Source organism: Spermophilus citellus (assembly GCF_964194105.1).
Source record: "Spermophilus citellus genome assembly, chromosome: 1".
In the NCBI taxonomy this organism is placed as follows: domain Eukaryota; kingdom Metazoa; phylum Chordata; class Mammalia; order Rodentia; family Sciuridae; genus Spermophilus; species Spermophilus citellus.
The window spans coordinates 71,093,645-71,111,906 of NC_138182.1; the positions used below are offsets into that span (position 1 = coordinate 71,093,645).

The window sequence follows — 18,262 nt, forward strand, 5'->3', positions numbered from 1 at the left end:
TTATAATAGAGCACTTTTCTAGTATGCATGAGGCTCTGAGTTCAGTACCAGCACCACATACACACACACACAGAGAAAATGTAGTTTATTGAAGAGCTTATGCTTTTATGAAATGTGTCTTTCCCTTATGCATGGCTTAAAATTTCTCATACTTCTGACATTTAAATTTTAGAAACCCATCATTTCAGCCATGTTCTCCCAAAACAGGTAGGTTTGGAAGTCTAACCTACAATATCCTCAGATCGTGGCCTCATTTGGAAATAGGGTCTTTACAGAGGCAATCAAGAGAAAATGAAATCATTGTTGTGGGCCCTAATCCGATTTAAATGGTGTCTTCATAAAAAGGGGATTTGGACACGTGGATTCACAAGGAGAATGACACTTGAAGATAAAAGCAGAGATCTGAGCAACATGTCTGCACTGCCAAGGAAGACCAAAGAGTTCCAGCAAATCTCCAAAAGCTGGGGAGACTGGGACAGATTCCCCTCCCAGCTTCAGAAGCAACAAATACTTTGACACTTGGATCTTGGACTTGCAGCTTCCAGATCTGGAATGGGGAACATAGGTGAGGTAGAAGAGAACCCAAATATGCCCCCATGTGGTCATTGTTGAAACTGGATGAGATGCCTGGAGGGTCACTATACTAGTCTCTCTACTTTTGCAAATATTTTAAAATTTCTATGGCAAAAACTTTTTTAAAACCAGGATTTCAGTATGCGAAGATTATGTGAAAGAACACTTACCCAGTTTGTCTAAAATTTTAAAAACTCAGAGACAGTCTATTTTCAGCTTAAAAGGAAACATCATAAGTTTATTTTCTGCTGTTATAATGGAATACCACAGGTTGGATAAATTATAAAGAGAAGAGATTTGTTTCACAGTTGTGGAGGCTAACTCCAAGTGCTTTGCACCAAGCATCTGCTAAGGTGCAAAGATGAAGATGCTGCATCATAATATGGCTGAGGGCAAGCCTGAGTGTGCAAGATCAAGGAAGAAAAATCAGGCCCAATTCATCCTTTTTAATCAGGAAGCCACTCCCACCATAGCTAACTCATTCCCCTGATAATGGTATTAGTCCATTCATGAGGGCAGAACCTTCATGACCTAGCCAGCTCTTAAAGGTCTTACCTCTCAACACTTGCAAAAGCAATTAAATTTCAAACTGAGTTATGGAGAGGACATTCAAATCAGGGCATGGAGGTTAGGTTAATAGTTTTGGTATGTCCCTGGGATAAAATACCATTAAAATATCATACTCTCATATATAGAGATGTCCTCAATGTGTTGCAAGTGGTAAAAGCAACTTAATTTTTTTTTAATGGGATCTTACTATGTTGCTCAGGCTGGCCTCCAACTCCTGGGCTCAAGTGATCTTCCTAGGTTAACCGCCCCAGTGCTGGGTCCAGAGGCACATGCCACTATGCTTGGCTATAAATGCAATTCTAAATTTATTTAAAACAGTATAAATAAATTGCAGAAAGATCACTAGAGTAAGAGTGGGGAAGTGCTAGGGACTGAATTAGAACAAATTATATTCCATGCTTTGGTGATTATGTCAAAATGTATCCTAATGTTATAGAAAACTAAAAAGTATCAATAAAAATTTCAAAAAAAAAAAGACAAAACAACAACAACAAAAATAAGTTTAGGTGTGGTGGTGCACACCTATAATCCCAGTGGCTTGGGAGTCTGAGGAGGGAAGATCTCAAGTTCAAAGGCTGCCTCAGCAATAGCAAGGCTCAAGCAACTCAGTGAGACCCTGTCTCTAAATAAAATACAAAATAGCTGGGGATGTGGCTCAGGGGTTGAGTGCCCCTGAGTTCAATCCCCAGTACCTGACCCCAACTCAAATAATATAGAAGAGAATAAAATAAAATTTATGCCCTCTTCTCTCTCCATTCCTATTGATACTGCTCAGCTACCTCTTTCTCATGCATTCTTATAGACATTTTCTGGTCATATGCAAATGTTTACCTGTTAATTTTAATGCTACATCAGGGACAATTTTGCATGTCAGCTTTCATAAACTGCTTTGTTCTTTTTAACAACAGTACAAAATTTCATTTTACAGATGCAACATTTTTTAACCAGTTTCTATTGATGGATATTTAGGTTTTCCCTATTATTAAAAAGTGTTGTAAAAGATCTGTGTACATTTATTTTTACCTTGTTTTGTAAATGTATCTGTAGGAATAATTCTTAGAGATGGAATCACTGTGCATACAACCCCATGTTATTTTAAAGAGTGTCTGTACGTTTGTTCTGTGATTGTACATGTATAAGAATGATTTTTTTTTCCTTTTCTTTTTTTTTTTTTTTTTGGTACTGGGATTGAACTCAGGGGCATGTGACCACTGAGCCACAGCCACAGCCCTAATTGTATTTTATTTAGAGACAGGGTCTCACTGACTTTGCTAAGGCTGGCTTTGAAGTCAACATCCTCCTGCCTCAGCCTCCCAGGCAGCTGAGATTACAAGCATGTGCCACCACACCCTGCAAGGATGATATTCTGATATAAAACACATTCTCATTAGTTCCTTTTTATCCTACGTCCCTTCCACCATAAAATCTGGCCCATGAGACATGCCCTCACAGAGGGGACACAGCTTGAGTTAAAACTGAATTAGCTAGATTTTCAGTCTCAAGGCAAAGGGAAGCTTTGGGAGAAAGCACTTTTTGAGTGACAAAAACCAAGTCTGACTTCCTAACTCCCAACGTTTATTCCATAAACAATTGACTCAGGATTTGTGTTTTTTTTTTTTTTTTTGATGATATAAGAACACACTGTTCTACCTAAAATATTTGAGGTCACTGGGGACAGGATGAAGAACTTCAAGGAGTCAGATTCAGGAACCATAGAGCTAGGCTTTTTTAAAAATAACAGACTATATTTTTTGGAGCATTTTTAGGCTCATAGCAACATTGTACAGAAGATACACCGAGTTCTCACATACTCCCTGGCCCACACAGCCACAACCTCCCGGACTGTCAACCTCCCCCATCAGAGTGCCACATAAAAATAAACAAAATAAAGGCATGCTGTCCATCTATAACTACAAATTTTTTTAAAAAATTTCATCGTAAGGGATCCAATTTTTATCCATAAATAAAGAATATTTGAAGAACATCTACATTGCTTCCAAGTTTTGAATAAAGCTGTTATAAATATACTTTTGTAGGTTTTTATGTGGACATGTTCTCAACTCCTTTGGGTAAACACCAAGGAGCATGATTGCTGGGTCATCTAGTAAGAGTGTTTAAATTTATAAGAAAACACCAAACTGTCTTCCAAAATGGCTGTGCCATTTTGCATTGCCACCAACAATGAACAAGAGTTCCTGTTGCTCCAGGTCCTCACCAGCAGTTGGTGTTATCAGTGTTCCATAGCTCAAGGAAATCAAGAGCCCCTCTGAGGATCCCTGAGCTCTGTAGGACACCAGAGTTGTACAGTAGCCATGGCTTGAAGTAAGACTCCTGAGTGTAAGCCCTGAAGACAACTTGGTGCAGTCCTGCACCAAGCAAATCATAGGGAGAACTGGTGAAAGGGCCCAGGTTCAAGAAAATGTGTGTGGATATGGCTGAGAGAGAAGCCTCACAACAGGGACGAGAAGGACTCAGAAAACATGGACAGTTGATCAAAGTCCCTATGAACTGAGCTTAGTCTTCTAAGGGCTAGGAATAGAACAATCAGTAAGATATATATGGGCCTTAGGCTTTCCCTTCACAGAGCTTTCAGACTTTCAAGACATTACTATCTGCTGAAAAGTGCCATGACAGGGGAAGTTCAAGGTGTTGGGTGGGTGTTAGGGTTTGGATATGAGGCATCCCCAAAAGTTCTTGTGTTAATCCAGGAATATGCAGAGGTGAGATGATTAGGTTATAAGAGCTGTAACCTAATCATTGGATTAATCCATTGATCCCTTTGAAAGGATTACTGTACTGAGCAGGAGTGGTGGTAGGCAGACAGGATGTAGCTGGAGGAGATGGGTCACTGGGGGTAACTTTGGGGATTATATTTTGTACCTCTGGCTCCTTCTCTCTTTCCAGCTTCCTGTCCACCATGAGCTGAGCAGCTTTTCTCAGCCATTCCCTTCTGCTGTGATGTTCTGCCTCACCTTAAGCCCAGAGCAATGGAGTTGGCCTCTGAAACCATGAGCCAAAATAAACGATTCCTTCTCTCAGTTGTTGTTAGGTGTTTCGGTCACAGAGAAGAAAAGCTGAGGAACACAGTAGGGGACGGGAGTTCCAGGAGCAGTTTCCTGTGGTGTGATACTTTGAAATGTGGAAGACGAAGAGTGGGGGGTGAAGAGTGTGAGGCTAGTTTTCAGGCAGAGTAAATATATGTGCAAAGAACCAAGGATGGAATATTTGGGGGACTGTCTGGAAAGGAGAGTTGGGGTAGAATAAATGAGCAGGAGCCATTACAAGAATCTAAAAAGCAGGGGCTAGGGTTGTAGCTCAGAGGTAGAGTGCTTGCCTAGCATGGGTGAGGCACTGGGTTCAATCCTCAGCACCACATAAATATAAAATGAAGATATTGTGTCCACCTATAACTAAAAAATAAATATTTTTTTAAAAAATCTAAAAAGCAGTATTAACCAATTTTTATCTCAGTTTAAAGGTCTTTGGGGCCCCTTAGAGGATTATATTTATATTTATTTGCAAATATTATATTTATATCATCTATTTTATTGGTACATATTAATTATACAGAATAGTGGGCTTCACTGTGGCATGTTCATACATGCACATAACATAATCTGGTCCGTTTCACTCCCCAGTTTCTCCCCTTGCCTTCTCCTCTTCCCTCTCCCAATTCCCTTCCTCCACCCTAACAAACAGTCTCTTCTACTTTCTTGAGATTCATTTCTCTCCTTTGTTCTCTCTAGCTTCTGCATATGAGAGAAAACATACAACCCCTAACCTTCTAATTTTGGCTTATTTCGATTAACATGATCCCCTTTAGTTGCATCCATTTTCCTACAAATGACATAATTTCATCTTCTTTATAACTGAATGAAACTCCATTGGGCAGACATATCACATATTCTTTATCCACTTATCTGTTGACAGATACCTTGGCTGGTTGCATCCTGAATTGTGCTGAAACATGGGGATGCATGTATCTCTACAGTATGTTGTCTTTAATTTTTTGGATTAAAACTCAGAAGTTGTGTAACAGGATCATATGATAATTCCATTTTTAATTTTTTGAGAAATGTGTATACAAACTTCCATATGATTGTACTAATTTACAAGGCCACCAACAGTGTATAAGGGTTCCTTCCCCTTCCACATCCTCATCAACATTATTGTTATTTGTATTCTTGATGATTGCCATTCTGATGGGAGTGAGGTAGAATCTCAGTGTAGTTTTTAATCTGCATTTCCTTGTACCATAGTTTAGATATTAGGTGTCCCCCAGAAGCTCATGTGTGCTGGGTGTGGTGGCACACATCTGTAATTCAGCAACTTGGGAGGCTGAGGCAGGAAGATTGCAAGTTCAAAGCCAGCCTCAGCAATTTAGCAAGAACCTAAGACTTGTGTGTGAGACAATGCAATAAAGTTTAAAGAAGAAATGATTGTGTTTGTTATAAAAGGTTTAACCTGATCAGTTTTTAACTCTCTGATAGGGATTAACTTGGTGGTAACTGTAGGTAAGTAGGGTATGGCTGAAGGAGATAGGTCCCTGGAAGTGTGCCATTGGGATATATATTTTGCCCCTCTGACCTGGAATGAAGTTGGCCATCTATAGACTGAGACCTCTGAAACTGTGAGCCTCCACATAAACTTTTACTCCTTAAAATTGTTTTTGTCAAGACTTTTGGTCACAGCAGCAAAATAGCTGACTATAAAACCCTGATGGTTAAAGATGTTAAACATTTTTTCACATAATTTTTGGATATTTGTTCTTTTGAAAAGTGTCTATTTAGTTTAATTGCTCATTTATTAAACAGGTTTTTTTGGTGTTGAGTTTTTCAAATTCTTTGTATATTCAGGTTATGAATTTCTATTTAAAAAAACTTCCCTAGTTTATTTATTCATTTTATTTATTTATTTATTTATTTATTTTGGTGTGAAGGCTAAAACCCAGGGCCTTGAGCATGCTAGGCAAGCATTCTACCACTGAGCTACATCCCCAAACCCCCTATTATGGTTTAGATGTGGTGTCCCCCAAAACTCACATGTGAGACAATGCAAGAAGTTTTGGAGGAGAAATAATTGGATAATAACCTTACCCTAATCAGAGAATTAATCCCTGGTGGGAATAACTGAGTGGTGGGATTAACTGAGTGGAAACTGGAGGCAGGTGGGATGTGGCTGGAAGAAGTGGTTCATTGGAGCCGTGGCTATGGGGTATATATTTTATACCTGGAGAGTGGAGTCTCTGCTTTCTGATCATCATGAGCCATTTCCCTCTGCCATGCTCTTCTGCCATGATGTAGGCTGGCTAAAACATCCCCTACCTTTTTTAAGTGGTTCTGGGATTAAAGCCAGGGGTGCTCTACCACTGCACTACATCTCCAGCCCTTTCTATTTTTCATTTTGAGGTGGGGTCTTGCTAAATTGCTGAGGCTAATCTCAAACTTGTGATCCTCCTGCCTCAGCCTCCTAAAGGAGTAGTTGGGTTTGCAGGTCTGTGCCACCACACCTGGATCCCTGGTTTATTAATTAGATAAACCTACATCTAAATATGTAGGTTACAATGAAATTTGTAAGATATGAAGCAATTATAAAACCCTGCTATATCAAAACCCAAGAATTATTGATTCAGCAAGAACATTACATAATCTAAGCTAAAATGTTGTTCTGGTTTAAATGTGTTTCCTATAAGTCAGGTACTGAAAATTAACAGCCAGTGTGATGGTATTAAAAGATGTTGCCTTTAAGAGGTGACTTTTTCCAGGCTGGGTGCAGTGCACACCTGTAATCTCAGCAGCTCGGGAGACTGAGGCAGAAGGATTGCAAGTTCAAAGCCAGCCTCATCAACTTAGCAAGACCCTTTCTCAAAATAAAAAAAAAAAAAAAAGGTTGGGAGTGTGGCTCAGTGGTTAAGTGCCTCTGAGTTCAATCTGGTACCAAAAAAAGAAGTGAGTTTTCTTTCAGGGGGCCTCCCTATGAAAGCCCTTTTAAAAGAGGCTTCACACAGCATTCAGTACACTTGCCCTTCCACCTTCCACCATATGAGGATGCAGCCTTCTTTCCCTCCAAAGGAGACAACAACAAGGCATCATTTTAGAAGCCGAGAGCAGCCCTCACCAGACATGGAACCCGCAGGCACTTAGATATTGGACAGATTCTAAAGCTGTGAGGAATAAATTTCTATTCTTTATACATCACCCAGTCTCAGGAATATTGTTATAAGCAGTGTATTAGGAGCTTTCCATTACTATAACAAATTCCTGAGGTAAACCAACTTAAAAAGAGGGAACAATTTTGTTGTTGTTGTTGTTTTTTTAACATTTAAACCTTGATAGACTTGTCCACTGTTTTTGGTGGAAGCACAAGGTAGAAAAAACTACTTACCTCACGGTGGTTGGGAGGCAAAGAGAAAGAGGGAAAGGGATTGGTGTCCCAATCTCCCCTTCAGGGACATACACCAGGGACCTAACTTCCTCCTGTAGGCCCCACCTCTTTAAGGTTCCCCCATCTCCCATTGGAGTCACAGCCTTGCAACCAGGTTTTTAGCCCATGGAACTTTGGAGAAGATTTATCCAAACATAGCAAACAGCAGGAATGGACACACAGCAGAAATAACCAACTATTTAAGACATCATAACAATAATGTCATTGAAAGTTTAAGATGATTATAAGACCCTGAAAGGTATGAACAGGGAGTGCCGCAGTCTTGGCTGGGCACAGAATCACGAGCCACCACACAGCTTTGTAGATTCAAACAGCAAATCTTTATTCCCGAACTCACACCGGCCTCCACACACGTTCTCTGGCAATCCCAGTTCTGCTGCCGCCCAATTCACCTACTCCACGAGGCTTATTTCCCAAAATGCTCTCTGAATCTCACGAGAGTTCAACAGGAGCTTAGGCAGCAGGAACGCCCTAATTCCAGCAGCAATAATCCTCAACATCGAACTTCCCTAAAATCCAAGGTCTTAAACTGGGAACGCCTTGTCTTAAACCGGGAACGCCCTAAACCCAAGGATTGGGATACTTCCTCAAACTGCAGGATACACCCTAATCCTGGATCCACCCTCGTCCTTGGGCAGGGTCACCTAACATGCAATGTCAACAGCGAAATTAACATGGGGTACGCTGGCAAGGAAATTTCCTACTTGGTAATGGCCCTCAGCATCGGGAGTGCTATGAATATGTGTTAAACAGATCCCTTGAGCTGTCATATGGAAAATGGGATGGAAAGGTCAAGGCTGGAATCAGGAAGACCAGACAGGAAGTACTTGTTATTCACTAGGCGAGAAGTGAGGAGACTTGAGGTAGGCAAGGGATGAGGATAGGGGCTAGCATGGTGGCTCAGTGGTAGAGCACTTGCCTAGCGCATGTGAGGCACTGAGTTTGATCTTCAGCACTGTGTAAAAATAAATAAATAAGATAAAGGTATTGTGTCCATCTACAATTAATATAAAGAGATGAGGTAGCCACAGATCCTGGGTCATCTGGTTTGCCTAGAACTGGCCCAGCTCACACCTGTTGTCCTGGAGCCCCTTTTAGTCAAAAACACATCCCTTTTGAAAACTCCAACAGTGACAGGGAGACTGAGAGAAGCCAGGCTGGATTTGAGAGGTCTTTGGTACAAGAGCCCTGGACCCCTTCAGGCTTGGTGACGGGTAGATGTCGAAGGGCAGGTTGGCTCCCAAGGCAGTGGCATGGGCAGCTGATAAAGGGCTGCACTGCTGTCTAGGGTCCAAGCAGCACCCTGCACCTTGCTGGCTCCAAATCTTTTAGGTTTACTACTTTAGGAGATTCCCCACCTTCAGGGATGAGCAGGAAGGGGAGGAAGAGTTTTCCAGAAGAGAGAATAGCAGGTGCAAAGGCAAAGAGAATGTTATTTTGGGGGAAAAGTCCAAATAGATATTATGTAATATGTTACACTGGGTCCAGGGCTGTTTTGATGAAGGAGGAGGAGGCAAGGCATGATTAGGGCCAGGAGCACAATTTAGCATGGCTGTGTAGCCTGAGACTTGCCTTCAGTTCCCTGTGACTCTGTGATTAAGTCTTGCATTGCATTGTGATTGGAAGTGATGCATATAACATCCTTGAAAATGACTGTGTGAGTTCTTCCCCTATCTCTCCTTCCTCCAGGTCTTTAGTGAGAAACTTTAGCACCCAACGTTTCACCAAGCAAAGGATGGCAGAGGTGTCCCACAAGCCTGAAGCACCTTATCTGAACAATTACAATAAAAAAGAACTTCTAAGTTATTTTGGTCTCTGGGTATTTATTGTTATTATTGTTGTTGTTGTTTTTGATTTTTTTTTTCAGCATCTTTATTTTATTTTATGTGGTGCTGAGGATCAAACCCAGCGCCGCGCACATGCCAGGCAGGCGTGCTACTGCTTGAGTCACATCCCTAACCCCGTTGTTGTTTTAATTTTTGTTGTTGGTACAAGGGGTTGAACCCAGGGTTGTTTAACCACTGAGCAACATCTCTACCCCTTGTTAGATTTTATTTTGAGACAGGGTCTTGCTGAGTTATTTAGGGCCTCACCAAATTGCTAAGGCTGGCTTTGAACTAGCAATCCTCCTGCCTCTGCCTCTGCTTCTGCCTTTTGAATTGCTGAGATTACAGGCTGGTCTTGTTTTAAAATCTTTTTGTTACAGCAAGTAATCTGTGTGTGCAAATGAAAGAGGTGTTTAATAAACTGTGTATAGGTTTTACTTATAAGTACCTGCTCATCACTGACATGTTATCCTTAAATAAGTTTAATCTCTTAGATTTCTCAAGTCCTGGACCAACTATAGGACTTTTAAAAAATTTATTTTTGTAGTTGTAGATGGACAGCATGCCTTTATTTTATTTGTTTATTTTTATGTGGTGCTAGGGATCGGACCCAGTGCTCACACGTGATAGTCAAGCTCTCTGCAACAGAGCTACAGCCCTAGCTCTTTTGTCTTGAACTTTTACCAAATGATCTATAGGACATTTGTATGTCCTATAAATCATTTGTTAAAAGTCATTATGTCCTCAGGAAACAAAGACGGGAGCCTGTATCAGTCAGATTTGCAACACTATAATGAAATACCCGATACAAGCTACTCGTGAAGTAAAGAGGATTTATTGTGGCTCTTGGTTCTGAAAGTTCAAGACAAAGACAAGGCATCTCCATGGTTTGGGCCTGTATTAAGGGCAGCAATCACTGTGGGAATGAGTGTTAGGGAAAGCAGTTATATGGAGAGAGAGAGAGAGAGAGAGAGAGAGAGAGAGAGAGAGAGAGAGAGGAGACAGAGAGACCATGGCCCCACAATCCCTTTTGAGAGCATTCTCCCAGCAGCCTAAGAAACCCCTACTAGTCCCTACCTCTTAAAGGTCCACAGTACCTAATACCACTAACCCTGGGGACCAAGCTTGTACATAAACACCTTTGGGGGATACCAATTCAAATCATAGCAGGACTTAAATGCTGAGATTAGCTAGAGGTAGGAACCACTTGTGGGGGCTGGCTGAGGGCAGCTACAAAGCTGTGGTTGAGCCAGGTTTCCTCATTAGGTGTCTGTGAATGTTCTGAGCCACATGGTATAAGCCATGGTGGAAAGTCGGTCAAGTTTGGTCATCCTTGTGAAATTAAAAGGGCAAGTAAAATAAAGTGATGAATGATGGATGGGCTGCAAAGATCTTGGGGGGTAGCGCAGATGCCCCTACCCACCTTGCAGATCTTCAAAGAACAGTCCTTTTTTGTGATGAAGACTTCATGACCTATGGGAATCAAGAGGCTCCTCAGGGAATGAGTGTTTTATTCACTGATTACTGTGTAGTACTCCACCAAGTAGTACTCCGCATGTAGTATTCACTGAGTACTGACTGTGTGCTAGGCAGTGGAGCTGGCATGAGGAAGTGCAAAGCTGAATAAGACAGTGCCCTGACCATCAGGTAGCACACAGTGCAACGAGGAAATGGGAAGATGAATAACTATCTGTGGCCAGCTCTTTCAGTCCTCCTGATTGATGGAAAACATCCTGGGAATCCCACCCTCACCCACAGTGACGTCTGCTAGCCCATATAAGACTCAAGGATAAGATTGCTGCTCCACTCTGTAAATAAATTCCACTATTAGAGATAGTGCACTCCCCTCCACTCCTACCGCACAACTCAGAGAAACATTGGCTGTGTTGACTCTGACTTCAGGCACCTAGGATAAACCAGTCTACTCCTATCATCTTTCACCACCTTTCCATTGACAAAGCATCAACCCTCAAATTCAGTGTCTTGCATGTACCGTCCAATGGGTTGATCTCATGGTTTTACTTGATTGTCACAGAACTTACAACAGCACATTTTTATACTTAATGGAACATCTTTATTTCAGCCTTTCAGTCCATTTTTACTCAAGGTTCATTTCTTGCATTTTCTGATGGTAGCCTGCCAATTCACAAGGCTAGGATTTTAAAGGTGCAATCTCTGTGGGTCACATCAGGAGTAGGCTACATTACAAATGCTCGGCTTTCATCCCAGCATATTCCCCAGCAATCAAGAAAAATATGTAAAATGCATTAAAAGAGCATCCCTCCCCTTTGGCTTGTAATAGATGACTATGAAAATAAAGAGGAAAAAATAAAAGGAGGAGTCCTGAATGTATATGTGTAAAATACATACATGTGCTATGGACTGAATATTTGTGTGTCCCTCCCTCAAATTCATATGTTGAAATCCTATATGGTTGAAATACTCCAATACCGTTGTATTGGTAATTGTATTGTATTGTGCCTTTGGAGGTAATTAGGTTATGAATAGGATTGGAACTCTTATAAGAAGAGAGATATGAGAGCCTGTTTTCTCTCTCTCTCTCTCTCTCTCTCTCTCTCTCTCTCTCTCTCTCTCTGCCATTTGTTGATATAACAAAGAATTAACCTTTTGTTTTGCTTTGTTACTGGGGATTGAACCCAGAGGGGCTTACTCACTGAGGCACATCTCCAGCCCTTTTTTGTATTTTATTTAGAGACAGGGCCTTGCTGAGTTGCTTACAGACTCACTAAGTTGCTGAGGCTGGCTTTGAACTCATGATCCTTCTGCCTCAGCCTCCTGAGCCCATGGGATTACAGGTGTGCATCACTGTGCCAGGCCTAAGAATCAATCTTCTGCTAACCAGGTAGAGGACTTACTGAAGAACCCAATCACGGCTAATCGGATCTCTAAATTTCAGCCTCCCAAACTGAGAAATAAATCTCTTGTTTAACATACCAGTCTATGATAATTTTTGTTGGTGGTGTTTTGAGACAGGGTCTCTCTATGTTGCCTATATTGGTCTTAAATTTCTGGGTCAAGTGATCCTCCCACTCAGCCTGCAGAGAGGCCTCCTAAGAAACTAGGACTATAGACAAGCACCACTACACTAAGCTTTCTGTAGCAGCCTGAGCCTATACACACACACACACACACATACATACATATATGTTATATAGTATATATTCTTCATTCTATATAATATATATTCACATTGCATAATATGTATTCTGATTCATGTATTCTTATTCACTCATTCTTATATGAATTAAGCCAGTCACAGAAAAACAAATACAATCTATAATCCCATTTGTATGAGGTATCCCAAATAGTCAAATTCATAGAGATACAAAGTGCAACGAGGGCTGCGAAGCTGAGCATAGTGGCACACACCTGTAATCCCACTGTCTCAGAGGCTGAAACATAGGATAGTGAGTTCAAAGTGAGCCTCAGCAATTTAGTGAGGCACTAAGCAACTGGTGACACCCTGTCTCTAAATAAAAGACAAAATAGGGGGCGGTGCTGCGGCTGCCCTGTTTTCTGCCAGCTGGGAGGGGTTGGGTAGGGGTTCTGTGGGAGCCCTAGGAGGTTCTGAGATGATTGAAACCCAGGAAGATATCTAGTAGGCTCTATTGAGACAGATCAGGGAGTGCGGGAGCAGGTGTGTTTCTAGGACACCCGGAGGCTTCGAGATGGGGCTGAGCTGCCCCGGCACTGCTTCTCCTGCACGGATGGCTACCTCCTGGTCTACAGCACAGATAGCCGAGGGTCCTTTCAACGTGTGGAGCTACTCAAGAAGGAGATTGACAAATCTAAGGATAAGAAGGTGGTCACCATGGTGGTCCTGGGCAATAAGTGTGACCTACAGGAACAGTGGCGTGTAGACCCAGATGTGGCTCAGCATTGGGCCAAGTCAGAGAAGGTGAAGCTGTGGGAGGTATCAGTGGCTGACCGCGGCTCCCTCCTGAAGCCCTTTGTCTACCTGGCCAGCAAAATGACCCAGCCCCAGAGCAAGTCTGCCTTCCCTCTCAGCCACAAGAACAAGGGCAGTGGCTCCTTGGATGGCTGAAGAGTTACCATTCCTTCTTCACCCTCCCAACCCTTCTGGAACTCTAGTGGATAAGCTAAGTGCAAGGCCGGTATGTAGGCCATCTGTTCTTCCCAGTTAGCAGGGGGAGCACCCCAATAGCCTAGGCATCTAGGCTATCTCAGGCCCATGCCACTTCTCTCTCTGAACTCTGAAAAAATGCAGATAATTTTGATTAGTGCCCTCTTCCCATACTCTCCCCTCCTTACCTTCCAATTTATGTCAGATTTTTCTCTGCTGTTTGTTGCCTTGAGTGTGGATCAGCATCCCTTCTATTTGCCCTAGACAGGAAATAGAGCTATCATACTAAAAGTGTCCAGTTTAGGATTTGGGTCCTATTATAGGGTCCCAAATTCCTGAGTTTCCTGCAGGTAACACACACACACACACACACACACACACACACACACACACACACATACACACACTTTCTCTCTCTCTCTCTCTCTCTCTCTCTCTCTCTCTCTCTCTCTCTCTTAAGGCACTATTCTGGACTTTGAGAATGGGTATCCAGGTATTATATGCGTGGTGTACATGTGCTTACATGTGTTAGCATTAGGAGAAGCTCCATCCCTCACCTAACCTTTTTCCCGGCCTATCCTTGGCTGGAAGAGGCTAGTCACCTAGGAGTATCATTTTCTGTATGAATTCTTCCCCTGCTCCCAATTGTTTCACTTCCTCTTCATGTTTGGAGAGCAGATGGGCCACTTTGGTTGAGGATGAATGGAGAGATGACTGGGCTAAGCAGCAAGCTATGACCCAGCAACGTCATTCCCCTCTAGGTGTTGGTTTTCTCATCTGGAAGTTGACAGGAGTTGCTTAGATAATCTACATCCTTTCCAGTTGGATGACTTTCTAAGGCCAGAGGCTTGAGCCACCTGTGACTGGCCCCCTTGCTTCTCCCTCTTCAAGGTGCTATGCCTGCCAGCCCTGGAGGCTGGACACATCTCTTCCTCTAACCACCAGGGGGCAGGAGTACACTCTCCACTCTCAGTTGCCAGAGTGGCCACTCAGTGCCCAATCTACCCACCTGCCCTTGAGGGCTGGTCTTCATCCCTTCCTCTGGATATTTTCTGCTAGTAGCTGGACTATTTATATCACCTATATTTATATGCTTGCTGCCATGGTGAAGGCCGAACAAGGTGCTTCTCTAGCCCTTCTTACCTCAGATGTCTGAACAGAACCAGGCAAATCACTAGCAGCTTCCTAGGAGCCCCCAGGCCTTCTGCTGGGGCTGGGTAGGGTAGCTACTCACGCAGATGTGCTATCAAGTGAGCTTAAAACCTCCAACCTTCCAGTGCCCTCTTCATGCTTCTGGTATGCACACCTAACAGGTGAGACGCTAGCCAGGTGACATCCAGTACACGCCCCTTCTCTCCAGAATGGGAGAGGTAAGTAGGGGCAGGTGTCTAGGGTTGGGCAAGGAGAGGGCATCTACAGGGTCAGGCTCAAAGTTCATTTATTGATATGTTGGACACAATAAAACCATAATTTCTATTATAAAAAAAGACAAAATAGGGCTGGAGATGTGGCTCAGTGTCGAGTGCCCCCGATTTCAATCCCTGGTATTAAAAAAAAAAAAAAGGATGGGAGTTGCCAGAGGCTGAAGGGAGTTGTTATTTATTGATTACAGAGTTTCAGTTTTATAATATGAATAAGTTCTGGAGTCTGCTTCGAAACCGTAAGAATATACTTGACAATACCAAACCGTGTGTTTTAAAATGGCTGAGATTATAAATTTTATTCTATAGTTGGGCACAGTGGCACACACCTATAATCCCCAGCTACTCATAAGACTGAGACAAAATAAAAAATAAAAAAGACTGGGGATGTAGCTTAGTGGTAGAGTGCCCCGGAGTTCATTTCCCAGTATTTAAACAAACAAACAAAATTTCTAAGTTATGTGTTTTTCTAAAATATTTTTTAGTTGTCAAAGGACCTTCATTTATTTATTTACATGTGGTGCTGAGAATAAAACCCAGTTCCTCACACATGTGAGGCAAGTACTCTACCTCTGAGCTACAGTCCCAGCCCTATGTTTTCTTTCTTTCTTTTTTTTTTTTTTTGTTGTTATTTTTGGTTTTGGTACTGGGGATTGGAAGTTATAATAAAAATAATGAACTCAGGGGCACTTAACCGCTGAGCCACATCCCAGTCCTTTTTGTATTATATTTAGAGACAGAGTCTCACTGAGTTGCTCAGTGCCTCACTTTTGCTGAGGCTGGCTTTGAACTTGTGATCCTCCTGCCTCAGCCTCCAGAGCCATTGGTACTACAGATGTGTGCCACTGTGCCTGGCTCCTGTGTGGTTTTTTTTTAAACCACAATTTAAAAAAAAAGTTCCCAATACCTAATTATTAATTCTTGATACCTTGTGGGGCAATTAATATCATGTGAACTATTATCAGTTCACCTACTGTTTCACGTCCTGATTCCATATACCCAGAGTTGTTTTAAATTTGAAGATAACCAATACAGTGTAGTCATCATCGTAAAGTACCCTTTAATTCTTCACTCAGTGAAACAATTTGAGATTTAGAATGGTTTTACTCGTTGTTTATGATTTGTCTCTCTCTTGTATTTAATGAAATCTCAATTTTATATTGTTTTAAAATAATCAAATATGCATAGAAATCTAAAACCATAAATATGGGTCAAATTTACTGTTTTGGGAGTTATAATAAAAATATAGTATTTTTGGTTAGTTTTTCAAGACTTTCACTTTAAATTTTAAAGTTGTTCTCATTTAGTGTCACTCAGATGTGTGCACATATAATCCAGTGGAAAGAGATGCAGGATGGCTTGGAGACCATCAAATATAGTCTAGCAAGTTTTAATATAGATACAAATAACAGTTTTGGGTGTTTTAGACTGACACCTGTAAAACTCAGAGGTTGTTTTAGTCAGATTTTTTCACTCCTATGACTAAAGAACTAAACCCGCACAATTGTACAGGAGACAAGGTTTATTTAGGACTCACAGTTTCAGAGGTCTTAGAAGGTAGAAGGCTGCCTCCATTCCTTGGGGCTTGACATGAGGCGAAACATCATGGCAAAGTGTGGCAGAGGGAAGCAGTTCCCACGGTGATCAGGAAGCAGAGAGAGAAAGACTCCACTCACTGGATACAAATATATACCCCAAAGCCAGCCCCAAACACTTTAATAACCACAATAAATCCCTCTCAGGAGATTAATCCACTGATTGGGTCAAGACTCTCAAAACCAATAATTTCTCCTCTGAACCTTCTTGCATTGTGTCACACGTGAGCTTTTGGGGGACACCTCACATTCAAACCATAACGAGTGAATATAAAAAAAGGTTCTTAATGGATTGGAAAAATAAAATAAGCTGAAATTACACAAATGCATCTTTTCTTTGTTTTCTTTTTTTTTAAGAGAGAGAGAGAGAGAGAGAATTTTAATATTTAGTTTTTAGTTTTCGGTGGACACAACATCTTTATTTGTATGTGGTGCTGAGGATCGAACCTGGGCCGCATGCATGCCAGGCGAGCGCGCTACTGCTTGAGCCACATCCCCAGCCCACAAATGCATCTTTTCTTGAGAAAATGGTACATTGATGTCTTTATAGTTTCAAAGACTGAATTGTTTTATATTATGATTCAATGGTGGGAAATTATTTCCCCCCGGGGTTTCTGGTTTTATTTGGCTTACTACATTTATTCTCAATTTCTTTTATTAGTTAAATATAATTTGAGAAGTCGAATTTGAGATGAGTATAATGGCACACGGCTATAAGTACAGCAGCTCAAGAGGCTGAGACAAGAGGATTCCATGTTTGAGTTCAGCTTCATAACTTAGTAAAACCCTGTCTCAAATTTTAAAAAATAAAAGAGACCTGGGGGAGTAACTAAGTAATAGAACATTCCTGAGTTCAATCCCCAGTACCCCTCCCCCCACAAAAGTGGAATTTGGATAAAATAAAAGCATTTTACAAAAGTATATTTGTAAAATATACTCTGTATAGGTAACTACTACATGTCTAAACTTGATCTCTCACTAAGGCTCTGTGATAGTCCATGTTACTTGGTTGCCCATCACAAACTCAAGCCATTTAAAACAGAAGTATCTAAAAACTCCTACAATAGATGTGCCTTGACAATTTAGCTGAAAGGAGATCAAAGAGATTAGCTTACACTCAGGTCTTTGAGTCCCTCTATAGCTTGGATCTGGAATGTCCCCCAAGACCCATGTGTTAATGACTCCAGCCTGTGACTCTATTGGGAAGTAGTGGAATCTTTAGGGGGAGGAGCCCAGTGGGAAGAAGTTAGATCATTGAGCACATGCTCATGGAGAAGGTATTGGATTCTGGACCCTTCCTCTTTCTCTTTCTCTCTCTTCTTAGATGCCCTGAGGTAAGCTGTCTCATTCTATCACCTGCTGCCCAATATAATGTTCTGACTTGCTCCAGTTCCAAAAACATAGCCAACTTACCATAATCTATGAAACTGTGAGCCAAAACCTTTCCTCTTTTCAAGTTATCTCAGGTATTTTGCTACAGTGATGAATAGCTGACTAACACTAGTCCTTGACTTGCAGGAAGGAGACTAGAATTCCCATATAAAGTCAGTTATTAACCAGTAAGACTCTAGAAAAATCTTCTAACTCCTTTGGGCTGAAGTTTATTCATCTATAAAATTAAAGTGGTTAGACTATATGATCTCTAATGTCCTGTCCTGATCTAAAATTCTATGATTTAATTAATTAAGAGGACTTCTGGTAGGTCTCTTTCCTCCATCTCTTTACCCT

General features: G+C 41.5%; 1 pseudogene across 1 annotated transcript; it reads left to right on the forward strand.

Annotated features, from left to right (window-relative positions):
* Positions 1-8,805: 8,805 nt before the first annotated feature.
* On the forward strand, positions 8,806-13,479 carry LOC308637917 (NF-kappa-B inhibitor-interacting Ras-like protein 2; annotated as a pseudogene). The gene is made up of 2 exons: positions 8,806-8,819; positions 12,958-13,479. The product of its transcript is annotated as an NF-kappa-B inhibitor-interacting Ras-like protein 2 (transcript).
* The last annotated feature ends 4,783 nt before the right edge of the window (positions 13,480-18,262 follow it).